We start from the raw sequence: 16,788 nt of genomic DNA on the forward strand, positions 1-16,788 counted from the left end.
CTTTCAGGAAACCAGGGTTGCATCTGCAACCTATCGTTTTCTTAGGAAGGCAGCATAATGTGAAGTCCTTGCTGTCCGTAAGTCTAATGGATCAAACCACTTTTGCTCCACACACAGTCTATACCAGGTAATAATACCACTGCATTAATATTTCACATCAATAACTGATAGAGGACAGTTTATAAATATTGTATATAAAAAAGCCATGTGTGTTTTTAGAAGATATTTAGTCTTGAAAGAGACACTCCACTTTTTACATGTGAAATGGCTGCAAAAATAGAAATGTCACAGTTTTCTCCCAGAGTATGTGTATTACTGTAACTCACCACATGTAGAAAGCACACTTTCATGCACCACAACATCATGTACTGCCTGAACAAACATAACCTTTAATTTGCCTGTTTGATGTTCAGCTGTCTTTAAATTATGCTGTAGTAACGCATTTGCTACCATTCTGCTAATGCAGCAGGACACTTGAAGCCTCACAAAGCGCTTGTCTTCAATAGACATGGCAGACTGAGAATGAAGCTCTTCACGCAAATGTTAATGCAGATATGAAATGCAACTGAGCTGAGAATTGTCCTTCAGGGAGTGTCACTTTGATAGAGGTAGGCGAAGCACTTGCTCCCTGCATGATGACGTACATTTAGCTGACATCGGAGTAGGAATGAGATCTAAGTCTACAGGGTTCTGCTGATTCTCTCAGGTTTTGTGGATATTTAATGAATGGTTGACATTAACATTTTAACTATAATTTGAAAATCTGAAAAAGCCATGATAGCAGAGGACTCCTTAATGGACGAACTGTACCTATTAAATCAAACTTAATTATGAATAAATATACTCTCATTTACTGAGTACCATTTAATTAATTAATTAATTACATATATAACCCAATTATGTACATTTTTAATAGCAAGTGGTATAAATAATTCAGCGATACTAAAAGGAAATGACTAGAAAATGAAACAGTTGAAAAAAAAAGTTATGGAAAGAATTTTACTAATTTATTTTAGCATTGCTTTATATCTTGTTTGTTTTATAGATATGGAACGATTTTACTTGTCTTATTTTTTTTTTTTTTATCAGCGCTTCACACAATGTATTCTATAGAGCTGCACTTGCATTTCTGGAGATAAAGTACATTGACTTGATTTATGGCTTACTTTCTTACTTTGCACTTTAATTGTAAGACCTGACAGCTTGCTGGAGCCGAATCGTATCAAAGTCAAGCTGCTGCTAAGGGACTGTGATTCCAAAAGAAACCATCCTTCTCACTGCTTCAAAAGTTCTGGTGGAATTCATCTGGGGATAAAAAAAAAATCTTATATTAATATTGGATCAAATCAAAAAGTTACGTGCCACCAGTACAAGGCTCTATGTTGTATAACATCATGAGCTATGGATCAAATTTATATAACAGTACTCACATTTGACACAAATAGTTACTTGAAACTACAAATAATATATAAAATTTAAATACAAATAGTAAGTATTTAAATGTGATAAGCCTGTGTTAAGGTGCTTTAACTACAGTATAAGTTTAAGAGCTGTCAGTGATAGGTGCCCTTCATTGACATATGTAATATAGGCCATATTTGCCAAGGTGTCTTTATAGTATAAGCATCAGCACCATCTAGTGCACAGCAGTGTATAAATTGACAGCTAATAAAAAGGATACTTGATCTAAAGTGGCAGATCCACAGATGAAGCTGGCTCTTCATTCCACAAAGACACTGTGGTTGATCTAGACTATGTATCTAGAAGATGTTTCTAGGCAACTGAAGAGCAGCTCCTGCACTCAGGTGAATGCACCATCACACACACGCACGCACACGCACGCACACACACACACACACATATATATATATATATATATATATATATATATATATATATATATATATATATATATATATATATATATATATATATATATATAATTACTTCCAGTGAGAATGAAGTATGGGATGTATGCATTTAAAAAAGTACCTTATTTACATTTTCATTAAAATCGAGTACTCTAGAGACACAGGTTTGCCCCATCATGAAAACTGGAGTGTGTTTTACACTCTTGCAGTTCTTGTTATTCTGTAAAATTAAAACAATGTAAATGTTTTATATAAAAACTACAGCACATCTGCAATCATTAGGACTTTTACTTATGCCACACTTAATGATAATATAAATTCAGTCAGTTACCCTGGATAGAGAATTGGCATCCGACATACTATAGCATACACAATTTCAAGAACATATTGCTGCAAACAAGGATGCAAATTCTAGATACCCATCAAGCACAGCCAGTGCCAAATAGTGAATGAAGACGTTACTATATATTCCATCATTGTGTGTTTTATAGTTTTGATAGATGATCGCCAGTATTCAGAATGCTGGATCTGTGTACAAGGGAATACATGTTTTTTTTTTTTTTTGTTCTTCCATAATATCATTTTAAATTGTATTAGGCCCCTTTGTATGACATTCTGTTTGCATGACCGTTCTCACCTACACATGCCTGAGAGTAGAAGAAGCTTGCGGAAATTGCACGCACCAGGAAATCTCTTATAGAGAGAGGTAGGAAACCAATCTAATAAAGCTGGGAACTGCTTCAAGCTAAACTGTCATGCCTTAAATTTTAAAGTAAGGTTGGACTCACAGAGCTGGTATTTCGAACTGAGTAAAGCTGCGTGGTCTCTTCTAAAAAGTGAAAGTTGAACAAGCATAAGGGAAGCCCTACAGTATTTCAGAAGCATCAACAGCTGCTATTTAGTAGTTAAGCTTTGCCGTCAAATAATAGATATATCAGATGTTGAAGGTCTGTATGTGTTGAATAGCATTGGCAGTGCCTAATCCACACTTTGCAAGGCCATCACAGGTTCACTTCTGCTTGTGCTGATATTACCTCATATAGACCAGACAAATTAACACCTTATTGTGTTTGATTAATGTAATTGTAGCTAACAAAATAGTTCCAGCAAATTTCTCCACCATATACATACATTGTGTACTTTTGAAAGAAATATACGCAGCAAACAAGTAGCCAAAAATTAATCTAAAGCAGTACTTGATACCATGTTTTATAATTAAAATGTTTCTTTCAAAACTGCACATTTGAGACCTATGTATCTAATGGAAGTACAAAATGGCTAAAATGTGTTGAATTATTTTCTTAGCTACAATTACTTTAGGAAAAGAAGGTTTGAGTTTCTGGGCAATTGTAGGCTGTGATATAGATAATAAAACTTGAATGTATTAAATTAACAAGATTTGTCATTAACCACAACCATGTTTTGGAGAAAATTGTGAGACCTTAAAAGCTGTGTTATCCAAACTTCTTGAGATCATGGGTGTTTATAAAAGAAATGATGTATTTGGATATTTAAAATGTAACTGTAAAATTGTTAAAATGACAAACCTCCATATAATTACAATACAACCCATTTACAGTTAAATGTCATGCTATAGGGCTTGATTTTCCTCTGTGAATTGCCCATGTTCACATTGGAAAATATAGGTCATAATGCACATTAATGTATGATACTGGTTAATGTATTTGCTATTTAATATGACTGACTAGGGCTAAGAGTTTTTTAATCATTTAATTAATATCACATCTTGATGTCATTCATCAACATACAAACTAAGAATCTGCCACATTTCTGAATATAATTAAACACTGTTATTTTGCTTCTGCTATATTAATAATTCAGTGCTCTTAATGCCAAATATTAGCTGAAAGGTCTGCAGAGGTATATTAGGAATAATGGCAGGTTGCACCATTTCTCCACTGGCTTTTATAATGGCAATGGAAGTAACTATTAGGGCCTCAAAATGGGTAGTGGGAAGAGAACGCTTGGCTTCTGGAATGCAACTGCCACCAATTAGAGCATACATGGATGACATGACAATCATGATTACAGCAGTAGCCTGCACTAATCGGTTATTGGGCAAACTAATCAGTAACATTAAATGGGCATAAATGTAATTCAAGCCCACTAAGTCAAGGAGCATCTCTATAATTAAAGGTAAAGTAGTGGATAAGAGGTTCTACATTAACCCGACTAGAGACCTGTGCTTTACGTCTTTACGCAAAGGGTTAACTGTGAGCCAATACTGACAGTGTCTGAGAAGCCTGTGAAAAGTCTTGGGATATGGTATGATGGGGACCTAAAAGACACAGTTTGTGTGGGAGAAGTGAGACAACAAACAGTGCAAGGGTTGAAGAGCATAGACAGCAGCGCTTTACGAGGCAAACTTAAACTCTGGTGCTTTCAGTTTGGTCTACTGCCAAGACTTCCGTGGCCATTCACTCTGTGTGAGGTTTCCTTGACAACAGTAGAAAATCTGGAAGTGTTAATCAATTCATACGTCAGGAAATGGTTAGGAATTCCACACTGCCTCAGCAGAGGGACTGTATTGTAAAGGGATACTATAGCTGTCAGTCTCAGCTCTAACCGAGAAATTTAACTGCGCCAAGGTTCAATTGGAAATGACATTGGTAGAGTCACGTGACGAATGTGTGAGGGAGTGTGACAGAGATCGAATGACGCTTGGTGTTAGATCTCCTTCCCGACCTGTGAGGGCACTAGAAAGAAGGAACAGAGTAACCCTAAACAAATGGCAAGACAATTTATTCCGTAGGGTAGGTGGAAGTCTGCCATTTAGGAAGGGGGCAGAGCTACGGCAACTAAAATCACTGACCCAGATGGTAGACGACGTGGCATCAGAGGATTGGAGGAGCGGACGCGCTTGTTAACCTAGGGGTCATGGGTGAGGGTATAAATATGGGGCGTAGCTTCAGTGATCTGTTCCTTTGTAGATGGTTAGCAACAACCTAGAAGGAGCCCGTAATTTGTGAATAAACCGTGAGTGTTCTGAGTGTTTGTCTGTCTTATAACACTGTTTGTTTGTGTTGTTTGCTTTCAAAGAGTACTTGCATGATTCGGAGCTGTGGCTGCAGGCGAGCATTAAATCTGAACATCAACACTCACTTTTCACTTCAGAACTATCTTTGCACCACGAGTACTTAATTCATACACTGTAGGAACTGTGTCTGAGTTTGTGTTTTGTGTGGGTGAGAAAAGATGGGACTTTTTGGTTGCGGGTCAAACACATGGGATGTTACAAACAGGAGTGGTACACACCGCTGTACCACTTCCATCATTGTTATTGTTTGTAGATTCTGCCATAAGGCTCTGGACATTAGAATCATTAATAAACACCCTTGCACCTGTAAATCATTTGTCTGTGTGATTAATCTGCTCTGCACTCACCTGCACGTATTCACCACTTTGCCACAGGGAGGTAGCACCTGTGTTGAAAACTGGAAAAAAAAGTGGGTGGCAAAGGAAGCTGTGGAAGATGCAAAGGCTGCCATTCGTATCAGTGATGTAATGGGGCAAGTGCAGCATGGAAGGAGGCCTTGGTCTCAGATCAGCTCCTACCTGGCACAAAGTAACCCCAGCTCAATGGAGGAAGCTGGTAGTCGACAAGGTGGAAAAGCAGGAGGAGAGGATGAGGTGCATAAGGGCAGTTTCCCAGGCTAAGCAGGGAAAATGGATGAGATGGCAGAGTATGGAACAACGCAAGATCGGCTGGTGAGATCGATGGACAATGGAACAGAATAGGATCAGTTTCCTCATCAGGTCAACACATGATGTTCTCCCATCACCACAGAACCTTAATGTATATGTAGGAGAGGATCTGCTGTATCCTTTGTGTTCATCGCCAGCTACATTAAGACAGGATGTAAGGTGGGTCTTAGCCAAGGATGGTTTACTTAGCGTCATGACCAGGTGCTGTGATGTTTGGCCTTAGCATTGGAAGACAAGCGCAGAATGACCAACAGGTTGCCACCAATGCCAGCAATGTATGACACAGGAAGAACAACATTCCTCCATCCAGGGGAGCAAACACCAAGAAAAGGCATTAAAACCGAAACTTGTCTAGGACAACTGGAAGCTGCTAGAAACTGGAAAAGGCTGGCAGATGTTGGACAACAGCTTATTTTCCCACCTGAGATTGGCACCACTAACCTTTGACCTGATATTGTCTTGTGGTCTGGATCAGCATGCCTTGTTTATCTGGTAGAGTTAACGGTGTCATGGGAGGATGCTGTGGATGAGGCGTATGAAAGGAAGAAACTTTGTTTTGCTCAACTAGCTGCTGAAGCAGAATAGTGAGGATGGAGACTCCAGGTTTACCCAGTGGACATGGGTTTCTCTGAGACATTGGATTCAGTGGTCAAGAGTTGCGATGCATAGTGAAGAATTTATCTGAAGCAGCAGGGAGGAGCAGCAACTGGCTATGGTTGAGCTGAAAAGATTCTGGTTGGGGGGACCTCAAGCATCATAGAAAGAAAGCAATGTCGATATAAAGGAAGGTAAGTAAGCTGAGCTTAGATGAGTGGGGGACGGAGTCGACGAAACACCAAGGATAGAAGGTGCCCTCTTGAAGACCCCAGAGAAGTACCCTACTAGGCTCAGTCCAGACGGTTGTCATGCTGATGCGCTAGAGAGGCAGCACTATGGTTGATCCCTGGAGCCAACATCGCAGCTGTTGTGTGTCCTGATGCACCAGGGAGGCAAAATAGGCTGATCCTTGAGCCAGCGTTACATTTCAGCCATCAACACCAGGCAGCAAGATATCTACATAATCAAATGGAAGGATATATTAGTTTACAATAAAAGAAGCAATGTCTTAGTTGGTGCTTAGTTAGAGCTGAGTCCAATATCAGCATGAAGTTTTAACACCTACTCTCATGTAATGGAAATCATTAATCTTGAGCCACAATTTAATGTTGGTTTGTAAATTCCCCATTCCCTGTGTGCACTGATGAAAGCAACTGCAAAAAGGCATTTGCACGGTTTAAGAGAATTTGTATTCCTTATTCATTCAGAGTCATCACAGTGACAGCACTGTATGTAAATATGCACGAATCTCAGTTTCATCTCACTTCATTAATGCTTCACAGCTGTAGCCAGTTTCCCATACTTTAGCTTTTTTCACTTAAGTCTCCTGATGAAGTCTATCATGCTAAAACAGTTTCTAACAAAAGATGCGTTAAGACTTTACACTGTCTCCAACTACCATGTAGTAACACTTTAACAGCACTCTAATTACAGATACAGTTGTGCAGTTACAATGGAACATAATGCCTAATTACAATACTAAAAAATTGTGCTGCATTGTGTTGTTTAAATCAGACTAATTACATTGCTCCTCATCCTAAAGCGGGGCATGAATTCCTGTATTCTGATAAAAACAAAAACATAAATCTTCACAAAAGTTACAAAAAAAAGTATAAAATATATAGGGCCAAGTGACTTGATTTTGAAAACAAGGCCAGGCCCCCAGTGGACCAAGGTGGCATCTGGTCATGGCATTCTTGCTGTTTCCGAGTGAAGAGAAATAACATTACTTATGTTCATTTACAATGGATCGTACTACTAATATCTGTTTGATGACATAGCTAATCAGTTTGAAACCGCTTTACTAGATTAGAAATACCTTTTTCATACTGGTACGGCATAAAGTATGTGTTGCATTGATAACCAATGTCTTCTCTATTACATTTTACCAGAGTACAACATTTGTTGGAATAGAGGATGCCATTAAACCATGGTCAGACACGCAACAGGTGTCTTCTTTGCTGAAGTGAGCCAATGGAAACACAAGTTAAGTACACATCGCAAGACGACCAGTACTTCTCAGGGGCAGAATAGCAGTGAGTGCCTAGTCAGGATTGAGGTCCGGTTTGATTTTGATTGGACACTCTCATGGCACCTGCTAGCAACATGCCTGATTGGAACCAGTGAAAATATCCCTTACCTTTCACAAGCAGTAAAATTGTAAACAATTAAAATGAATCATTAAACCATCATCCTGCTCTAGTATTCTAGTATGTATACCCTCAAGATTATCTGTTTGATGTTCAGGCAAACGGAACAATTGTAAATTGCTTAGTCTTGCAAGAACAGGGGCTAATTTCAGTTTTACTTAATTAGGCTACGATCCATAGTCCTTATTGCAAGTGGTTTAAAGAGCCCAATCCCCTGGCACCCCTTTCATACTAATGAGACAAATGCAGTGCACATTGAAAGTCCAGCTGCAATGAGTTGTAAGGTTGTATTGTTACCACACCTTTTGCCTCTTTTCAATATGAATCCATGCAATGCTTACATTTATGATACAACTAAATTTAAAAAGGGTGACTAAGCATAGTTAATGCAGTAAATCATAGTAAAGTACAAGATAACACAATAAATCACTGACATGCAAAGCATTGTAAAAATGAGGGATGTACAGACACTTAGTGATTTCCTTTAATGTTCTTTTAACTGCCGTACCGCATGTGAGGCCAAAAGCTGACACAGAAGTTGTGAAACGTATTTGTCACATACACATGACCTTTCCTTAGCCATAGTTTAAGACTGGATTAACTGCAGTTGGATACTGGGATATGTATTTTTTTGTTTGCTCAATGGCTAAATCTCATCCAGGACTATAATCCCACAATGCACTGTGGAGATGACAAATTTCTGTGGAAGCGAACAAAGTTAAAATCAAATATAAGATGTGGTTATGTGACTTTTCATGCAATCCACAAGACCTATATAATGTGTGTTAGTGTTGTGTGAAACAGTATTCAGCAGCAATCAATTAGGAGTATAATGACAGCAATGGGTTTCTGTGCAGCCAGCTCGTCATTCAATGCAGTGGCAGCATTGACCAATGTGTCCATCGGGGCTGTCTTCCTGGTGTTCATGGAATAGCAAAATATGCAGAATACAAATGGGTCATGCAGATCGAGCTAGCAGAGATGTTTAACATTAAAACAATCAAAAGACCTGCTATTAGGGTTAAAATCCCAGAAAACCTGAACAAAGTAAACCTTGCAGAAAATTCTCCAGTTTGTTTTTGTAAAGCTTGGAGAACAATAAAAAGCAATAAGATAAAATGTAATAACAATCTGCCTTTACTCCCACATAAAGCCATTTTGCAGTGTATTCTATATAGAAAAACAGGGAGAAAGATATGTGGGATGTTAGACAGTTAGATACTGACATAATCAAAGATTGGGAACAGTTGGCATTAATTTCATTTTGATGCAGGTCACGACACTGTGACTGCAAATACTTCAGAGGTAGCAGACCAAATGAGTGACCCTGACCCAGTGATGCAGCCAGTGAGACAGTTACATTGCCAACAACACATTTATTTCATTGAGGCACCCTATGCTGTATGACAATATTAGAAATAAAACAGTAAATCATGGAGGTGGTAAGATGTAAAAAGTGTTAAATGGTTCTCATTTTAGATGACTACAGCAGAAACACCTTTTAAGGGCATATAAAAAGGAACTTCACTGTAACAATACAATCTTATGTAAAGCTGGCTGATGATGAATCATCTACTGGATAAAAACATGTTACATACATGCATTTACTGAACATTAGCCACTAATTAATATGACAAAGAGCAAAAAACACAATTTCAAGTAGTTTAACTGACATTTTTATTTAAAAAAAAAAAGCATCTAAGCAATTAAAAATATTTGTTCATAACAAAAGTACTGGCACCTTTCCATTAAGGCTGTAAAAATGTAATATAACTAATTATACATTTTATATATTATAAGGGTTACAAGACCATTTCTAAGGATTTGGGGCTCCACCAATCCACTTTCAGACAAATGGAGAAAGTTCAAGACCACAGTCACTCTACCCAGGAGCAGTCCTCCTACCAAAATCTCTCCAAAAACAAATCAGAAAATCATCAAGGAAGTCACAAAGAACCCCAGAGTAAAATCCAAGGATGTGCAGGCCACTCTCGCCTTGGCTAATATGAGTGTTCATGGCTCAAATATTAGAAAAAGACTGAACAAGAATAGTGTTCAGGGAAGGATAGCCAGGAGGAAGCCATTGCTCTGTAAAAAGAACATTGCTGCCCGTCAGAATTTCACCAAAGAGCACATAGATGATCCATAAGACTTCTGGAACAATGTTCTCTGTACAACAAGGCCTCAACGAGAAATGTTATGTTTGGCGAAAACCAAACGCTGCGTTCGAACAGAAGAACCTCATCCCAACCATCAACCATGCTAGTGGGAGATTGATGGTTTGGGGATGCTTTGCTGCCTCAGGACCTGGACAGCTTGCCATCATTAACAATCATGAATTCTGCATTGTATCAGAAGATTCTAGAGGAGAATGTCTGGCCATCCAAATTTCAGGCCATCCAAAGCTGAACCGAAAGTGGGTCATGAAGCAAGACAATGATCCTAAACATACAAGCAGATCTACAAAAGAATGGCTGCAGAAGAAGAAATTCCCATTCAAATGTTGTGGCAGGACCTGAAGAGAGCTGTCCATGCAAGGAAACCCTCAAATGTCACCACGTTGAAGCAATTCTGTAAGGAGGAATGTGCCAAAATTCCGATGTGAGAGACTGACCAACAGTTACAGGAAACGTTTAGTTTCAGAAATTGCTGCTCAAGGGGGTTCCACCAGTTACTGAATCTATAGGTTCACATACTTTTTCACATATGGATATTGAATGTTGAATCATTTGTGGATAAATAAATGTTGAAAAAAGTATCAGGTTTTTTCACATTTGTTCATTTGTTTAATCATGTTATCTTTATCTATTATTAGGACTTAGGTTTGAAATATGTGAAAATCCTAAGGGGTTCATAAACGTTTTCTCGGCAGTGTATATAAAACCATTACACAGTAACTAAGCTGCATTATAGTCAATAGCCAAAAAAAAGTGGTAATTAATTTTAACATTTATTGAACATTAATGCTTTGGCAACACAGCTGATGGTGGTCAATAGTTGGATTCACGTTTGAGAAAAGCACTCATGGCAAACTATAACAAAGGAAATGGCTACAGAAGAGAATCAAAGAAACATGGAATACCAAGATCCACAGACAAATACAACTGAAATGCTTGAAAGAAGTCCAGCTAAGAAGATTTAGAAACATCAAGCATAATAGTGCACGAAAGAACTGTACAAAAGAACCTGAGCACAGAACAGTTGTATGCACTTAGACCTTGTTGTAAACCACTTTTAAAAAAAAAATTCATATAGCTATTTGCAAAGAAATATGAACAGGAATCTGAAGCATTCTTCAACAAAAGTATTTGTTCCATTGAGACTAACATGTAACTTTTCCCTGAAATATGTTTGGAGAAAAAAAGGGAAAGCCTCTATTGAAGAAAACCTTGTACCTACAGTTAAACATATAGGTGGTTCGATCAGGATATGGGAGAGTTAGCAGTTCAGGGTCAGTGCAAGAGTCTAAAGGGGATAAAATACACTTTATCAAACTAGAACCAAACAGCTCAGTTGTGCACTGCTTGTAACATATCAGGAACTGTGACGACCTACCAAGTTTCATAGCTCTATAGCAATGACTATCCTCAAAAAGAAATCAGTGTCCTCAAACCACTTTATTTGCGTTGTCAATAAAATACCCTCCAGTTTTACTTCAGAATTATATCTATTCAATTCTTCTTAACAGGGACAGATCTTGATACCTCTGCACTGTTGAGATAACTGATGCAGCACTCTTTGTTGTATGCATAACCATAGAAATGTTAACCATGGTCATGCAGATGTGCCTGGATATTTTACAGGGTTTTCAGATTTTGTATTTTTCTGCATATCTTGGGTACTGTGTCACCCACAGTATGATGATTCAGTATCACTGTACTGCTTTGGAGTCTGTTGTTAAATGATCTCTCTAAGATGGATGGGATTTAGTATGCATTTAGGTAATGAGAGTGCAGAATCATTTTATCAAGTTATTAACATTTTCTTTAAAAGTGCCTTTTACCAGGTGTTCAGCTGCTTTCAGATTGTGTGCACTGAAAAACCTTCCTCATTCCATTCAAACCCTGGGACCAACTCTGCCCCACCCACATTGTTAGGCAATGCTGGCAGAGTTCAAAGGTCACACTGGCACATTGATGTGTAAGGCAGATTTATGATAACTACTAATTATAGGAGCAATAGAGTTCTGATCAATTCTGTAGGACCCACTATGTAGGTTTACAGAGTGAAAGGCAAAAATAAAACTCACATACAGATGAAACCTGTCCAAAAGTTTTGCATAGAATTAACTATTTTTTTCTTCATAAGTTGAATGAAACCTGCTGAATAATGTTACGAATTACATACTGCTTTGTAGTTTTCCATATACTTCACGAAAAACTCACACACTCACCTTTCAAAATCTAACATGATATACTATTCTACTGTTAAGGCTTCAAATAGACTTTTACGATATCATTTTGTAGTTTCTTTGATTACACAATGTTTAATAAAATATCTAAATTATGTTGATATAGCTTTTTTTTTTTTTTTTTTTTTTTATCTCAATCCTAAAAATCTATGTGATGCAAAACTTTTGTCCACAGCTGTAAATGCACTAAAGACACTCACATGCACATGTATAAAAGCTCCAAATGACAATGCAGATGAATGTAGAGTTCAGGAGCTGATAACCTGCACATCTGCTAGAATGAATAGAATACCATAAATACACTGTATTATTCACTAACAGTGCAAGGACCACCACTGTGTTAATAGCTATAGAAATAACAACATATAACCTGCCAATACCTTTTGAATTGATGTTCTGCAATTCACCAATGATTACTTTTCTTATTTCTTATTATGATAAGATTGCTATCAATGTTTATGGTTGTTGATGAAAAGCAAGGGAGAAAAAGAATGCATGAAAAAAAAAAAGATTTTAGGTGATATCAAAGTAAATTGGCCATGTGTTGAAAACTGCACTATATTTAAGTTAAATGTCCAATTTCAATGAATCTGCAATATGGAAATAAATGTAATTTGACAGTAACGAGAAAATGTGAAACTGATGTACTGTAATTGCAGAAATGATGATTATAGCGTAATTTTTTCACCTTCAGTCATTACAGTGGGACACAGTTTCCTGCCTGCCCATTTTTTAAATACTTTTTACTTGCCTCTTGTTATCATTAGCAGCATGGTAGAAGAAAGTGCAGCGACTTTGACTTTTATAAAAAAAAAATATTCAAATCTGAATATTGCAAATCAAAATTAAATATGCTAAGAACCATTGACAATGCTGTACTGGTAACAAGTATGTTAGTAACTTACAACCCTCACCATGGCTGTACATTGGAAATTAGAGCCATCAGTACAATGTAAAACTCAGATGACTGTGACATACAGTATATCAACAGTGCCTACAGAATAGGATAGAATACAAATTAAAAATGAAATGTTTTATTACAATATGATAAGTAATTCCCCAGATATATTCAAATATGTAAGTGTGACGGACACCACTATATATCCCTAGAATCTATTATTCTCAAAAATAATAATGTTAATAAGAAATAATGTTAATACCAAGTTTCATGACAATTGGTAAAGTGGTTCGCTAGATACATGAATACTAGGCTTAGAGAGCATTAAAAGCAAGAGAGAACAATTGCGTCTTGAGAGTTGATTTGAAGCGAGCGATTGTGGGAGCTGTACCCACTAAAGCTGGAAGAGTTCCAGAGAGGAGCCATGAAGCTGAAAGAGTGCTCTCTAAGTGTGGCGTGTTTTTGCTTGGGCATAACCAGCAGGCCTCAGCTTGCATGCAAGGACATAGCGGGTCAACAGGTTGGAGAGATACTCTGGACCTGTTTGATGAAGGGCCTTGTAGGCAAGCAGGAGAATTTTGAAAGGGATCCTGAACTTAACAGGTAGCCAGTGCAGCTGGGCAGGACAGGGGGTGATGTAACCATGTTTTTTACATCTGGTCAGGATCCTAGTAGCGGTATTTTGAACCAGCTGCAGTCTGTTTATGACGCGTGATGGAAGACCGCCGTAGAGAGAGTTGCAGTAGTCGATTCGAGAGGAGATGAATGCATGACAGAGAATCACTGCATCCGGGAGGGGAAGGTGGGGACGGACATTTGAGATGTTTCAGAGGTGGTAGAAGGAGAATTTGACTACAGAGGAGATTTGGGCATCAAAGGAGAGGTTACTATCCAAAAGTACATCAAGGCTTCGTACAGTGGGGGAGCAGCAGCAGACAGTTTCTGAGTTTGGAGGCAGCAATATTGAAATTCTTAAGTTGAGTTTTCGATCCTACTAGAAGATCAGATTTGTTGGTGCTGAGCTGAAGAAAACTGGCAGACATTCAGGTCTCAATGTCTTGGATGCAAGCTGAGAGTCAAACCATGGCAGAAGGACATCTAGGGTCTAGTTTTAGGTAGAGCTGCTCTAGTAGTATATGAATGCATTAAAAGTAATAGGAAAGTTTCAGTAGATGTGAGCAGCTGTGTCTGTTCTTAAAATTCCCAGTACAGCTTATTTTGCATTTTAATTACTTTTTTAACAAGATCAATGTCCAAGTAATTTTATATTCAGTGAGGATGACAATGCTTTTCAGATCTAAGCACTGTGACGCTAAATGTGTTCATGTTAATAGATAATTAATCTGTAAATAAAAGAAATGAATATTTTTGACAATGGCACATCCATTTTATTCTCATGTTCCATCACTTATATACGTTAAAACATTATTAACAGTACTGTTTAAAAATAAGCTGTATCAATATCACATTTATAAAAGTGCTAATGAGTATTATGAGATAAGCCATTTTTATATAATTGTTTATTTTGTTGGCATCAGATAGTAGCTGTTCAAATAAACTGTTGCTGTATGTAACTATGCCAATAGCACAAAACACCGGAGTGTCCTGAGCATCTACACACCATCTACACAAACACAACATACCCATGGCAGTCACTACCAGCTCTGCGAGTGTGACATTTGAAATGAAAACAAGCAGACACAAAGAGTTCTTCCATTTGTTTCATCATATCGTGCTTGGAGATGACTAAGATGTAAAGAATGGCAATCCACAGCTCGATTCCTTTCTGGTTTGTGCTAAAAGGTTTAACCCACTGTCTCCCCTTGAAAAGATAAGGGATATCAGTAAACATTTTTAGGTTTGTACTTTAAAAAAAGTGACCCAGCTGTAGACCTTGATATTACAAAACACATATTTGTGTATTGACCTGCATTTACCTGTCTTCACATACAAATGTATGTATTTATGTCTTGAATACATCTTGCTAGAGGTTTGCTTTCACACAAAAATTTTGGTTTTAGAAGATGCGAGTTATAGCCTGATTGATTCTTATTCATTAGGGCACCCCTATTTTGACTTGCATTTGTCTTGATAAAGTTTCAACCAATTGCTAAGGGACTTAACAAAATGTGTTGCAGAGTAATAAATTACAGCCTTCTGCCCTTCAATGTGACATGTGTTCCTAAGCACCCAGTGACAGTGTGTAGCTCACCATAATCATGCTGCAAGTTGTTGGAGCAAAATTACCAATTGTTAGGAAATCACAATGCATGTAATTATTATTAATCATGATAAGCAACCAGAAGGGAAAATCAGGATTCCGTGACAAACCAAAGAGCACTTCTTTTGAGACCTGAAGCAGGTTCTTGGTATTGGCAGTTGAAAAGGAATAATTAAATTAATTAGTCATTATCAGGCTTGGTTATAAAAGAAAAATCTTAAAATATGAAAGAAATAATTCCCTTGGGGTTTTTCTTAAAAAAAAAAAAAAAAAGTCATGGCTTTGTACTGTTTTGATACATACAAAACTTATATATATATATATATATATCTATAATATATATAATATATATATATATATATATATATATATATATATATATATATATATATATATATATATATATATATATATATATGTGTGTGTCTAATATATATATATAATATATATATATATATACAGGCACCTCCAAAATTATTGGCACCCTTGATAAAGATGAGCAAAAAATGCTGTATAAAATAAACAGCACAGGTAATGAGCTATCTTGTAATTTTTCAACATGTGGAATATATTGTACTTTATTAACGATTCATGGGAATCAAACAAAATTACACATTTCTCAAATTATAAATTTATTTCCAAAAAAATGGTGTCACAATTATTGGCACCGTTGTTTTCAGTACTTTGTGCACCCTCCCCTTGCAAGGATAACGGCACTGAGCCTTTTTCTATATTTTTTTTATGAGACTGGAGAACACATTGGAAGGGATGTTAGACCATTCCTCCATACAGAATATTTCCAGATCCTTGATACCCTTCAGTCTACACTTATGGATAGCACTCTTCAATTCAAACTACAGGTTTTCAGTGTGGTTCAAGTCCAGAGACTGAGATGGCCATTGAAAAAAGTTGATTCTGTGGTTAATTAACTATTTCTTTGTGGATTTTGATGTGTGCTTGGGGTCATTGTCTTGCTGGAAGATCTATTTGTGGCCAGGTTTCAGCCTCCTGGCAGAGGCAACCAGGTTTTTGGTTAAAATGTCCTAGTACTTGGTAGAGTTCATGATGCTGTTGAGCTTAACTAGGGCCCCAGGACTGGTGGAAGCAAAACAGCCCCATAACATCAACGATCCAAAACCATATTTTACTGTAGGTATGAGGTTCTTTTCTGCATATGCATCCTTCTTTCAATGCCAAACCCACCACTGGTGTGCGTGGCCGAACAGCTCTATTTTTGTCTCATCTGACCATAGCACCCGATTCCAGTCCAAGTGCCAATGCCGTTTAGCAAACTCCAGGAGCATACATTTGTTGGTTGCTCTCAAGAAAGGTTTTTTTTTCTGGCAACCCTTCCAAATAGGCTATTGGCATGGAGGTGATGTCTAATTGTAGATTTGGAGACTTGGTGACCCCAA

Source organism: Polyodon spathula, chromosome 15 (genome assembly GCF_017654505.1).
Source record: "Polyodon spathula isolate WHYD16114869_AA chromosome 15, ASM1765450v1, whole genome shotgun sequence".
Taxonomy (NCBI): domain Eukaryota; kingdom Metazoa; phylum Chordata; class Actinopteri; order Acipenseriformes; family Polyodontidae; genus Polyodon; species Polyodon spathula.